Source organism: Carettochelys insculpta, unplaced genomic scaffold (genome assembly GCF_033958435.1).
Source record: "Carettochelys insculpta isolate YL-2023 unplaced genomic scaffold, ASM3395843v1 scaffold_0043, whole genome shotgun sequence".
NCBI lineage: Eukaryota > Metazoa > Chordata > Testudines > Carettochelyidae > Carettochelys > Carettochelys insculpta.
The window spans coordinates 10,001-12,500 of NW_027439080.1; positions in this window are offsets into that span (position 1 = coordinate 10,001).

Consider the following 2,500-nt stretch of genomic DNA (forward strand, 5'->3'; position numbering starts at 1 on the left):
AGCGGAGGTTGACCTGGTGTCCGATTCGCTCCCCGGGCACCAGGTAAACCGTGGCCGCTTTCAGCGGAGGTTGACCTGGTGGCCGATCCCCTCCTCGGGCTCCAAGTCCGGCAGGGACAACAGGTCAACCCCGGTTCCGGGCGGGGAGAGAAAAATTTTCTAAGTCCGGCAGGGACAGCAGGTCAACCCCGGCCGCCGTAGCAGAGGTTGACCTGGTGTCCGATTCGCTCCCCGGGCACCAGGTCAACCTCGGGCGCTTTAGCAGAGGTTGACCTGGTGTCAGATTCGCTCCCCGGGCACCAGGTCAACCTCGGGCGCTTTAGCAGAGGTTGACCTGGTGTCCGATTCGGTCCCCGGGCACCAGGTAAACCGTGGCCGCTTTCAGCGGAGGTTGACCTGGTGGCCGATCCCCTCCTGGGGCTCCAAGTCCGGCAGGGACAGCAGGTCAACCCCGGTCCCAGGCGGGGAGAGAAAAAATTTCTAAGTCCTTCAGGGACAACAGGTCAACCCCGGTTCCGGGCGGGGAGAGAAAAATTTTCTAAGTCCGGCAGGGACAACAGGTCAACCCCGGTTCCGGGCGGGGAGAGAAAAATTTTCTAAGTCCGGCAGGGACAGCAGGTCAACCCCGGCCGCTTCAGCGGAGGTTGACCTGGTGTCCGATTCGGTCCCCGGGCACCAGGTAAACCGTGGCCGCTTTCAGCGGAGGTTGACCTGGTGGCCGATCCCCTCCTCGGGCTCCAAGTCCGGCAGGGACAGCAGGTCAACCCCGGCCGCTTTAGCAGAGGTTGACCTGGTGTCCGATTCGCTCCCCGGGCACCAGGTAAACCGTGGCCGCTTTCAGCGGAGGTTGACCTGGTGGCCGATCCCCTCCTCGGGCTCCAAGTCCGGCAGGGACAGCAGGTCAACCCCGGCCGCTTTAGCAGAGGTTGACCTGGTGTCCGATTCGCTCCCCGGGCACCAGGTAAACCGTGGCCGCTTTCAGCGGAGGTTGACCTGGTGGCCGATCCCCTCCTCGGGCTCCAAGTCCGGCAGGGACAACAGGTCAACCCCGGTCCCAGGCGGGAGAGAAAAATTTTCTAAGTCCGGCAGGGACAACAGGTCAACCCCGGTCCCAGGCTGGAGAGAAAAATTTTCTAAGTCCGGCAGGGAGAACAGGTCAACCCCGGTCCCAGGCGGCAGAGAAAAATTTTCTAAGTCCGGCAGGGACAGCAGGTCAACCCCGGTCCCAGGCTGGAGAGAAAAATTTTCTAAGTCCGGCAGGGACAGCAGGTCAACCCCGGCCGCTTTAGCAGAGGTTGACCTGGTGTCCGATTCGCTCCCCGGGCACCAGGTCAACCTCTGGCGCTTTAGCAGAGGTTGACCTGGTGTCAGATTCGCTCCCCGGGCACCAGGTCAACCTCGGTCGCTTTAGCAGAGGTTGACCTGGTGTCCGATTCGCTCCCCGGGCACCAGGTAAACCGTGGCCGCTTTCAGCGGAGGTTGACCTGGTGGCCGATTCCCTCCTCGGGCTCCAAGTCCGGCAGGGACAGCAGGTCAACCCCGGTCCCAGGCGGGGAGAGAAAAAATTTCTAAGTCCGGCAGGGACAACAGGTCAACCCCGGTCCCAGGCTGGAGAGAAAAATTTTCCAAGTCCGGCAGGGACAGCAGGTCAACCCCGGCCGCTTCAGCTGAGGTTGACCTGGTGTCCGATTCGCTCCCCGGGCACCAGGTAAACCGTGGCCGCTTTCAGCGGAGGTTTACCTGGTGGCCGATCCCCTCCTCGGGCTCCAAGTCCGGCAGGGACAACAGGTCAACCCCGGTCCCAGGCGGGAGAGAAAAATTTTCTAAGTCCGGCAGGGACAACAGGTCAACCCCGGTCCCAGGCTGGAGAGAAAAATTTTCTAAGTCCGGCAGGGACAGCAGGTCAACCCCGGCCGCTTTAGCAGAGGTTGACCTGGTGTCCGATTCGCTCCCCGGGCACCAGGTCAACCTCTGGCGCTTTAGCAGAGGTTGACCTGGTGTCAGATTCGCTCCCCGGGCACCAGGTCAACCTCGGTCGCTTTAGCAGAGGTTGACCTGGTGTCCGATTCGCTCCCCGGGCACCAGGTAAACCGTGGCCGCTTTCAGCGGAGGTTGACCTGGTGGCCGATTCCCTCCTAGGGCTCCAAGTCCGGCAGGGACAGCAGGTCAACCCCGGTCCCAGGCGGGGAGAGAAAAAATTTCTAAGTCCGGCAGGGACAACAGGTCAACCCCGGTCCCAGGCTGGAGAGAAAAATTTTCCAAGTCCGGCAGGGACAGCAGGTCAACCCCGGTCCCAGGCGGGAGAGAAAAATTTTCTAAGTCCGGCAGGGACAACAGGTCAACCCCGGTCCCAGGCGGCAGAGAAAAAATTTCTAAGTCCGGCAGGGACAACAGGTCAACCCCGGTCCCAGGCGGGAGAGAAAAATTTTCTAAGTCCGGCAGGGACAACAGGTCAACCCCGGTCCCAGGCGGCAGAGAAAAAATTTCTAAGTCCGGCAGG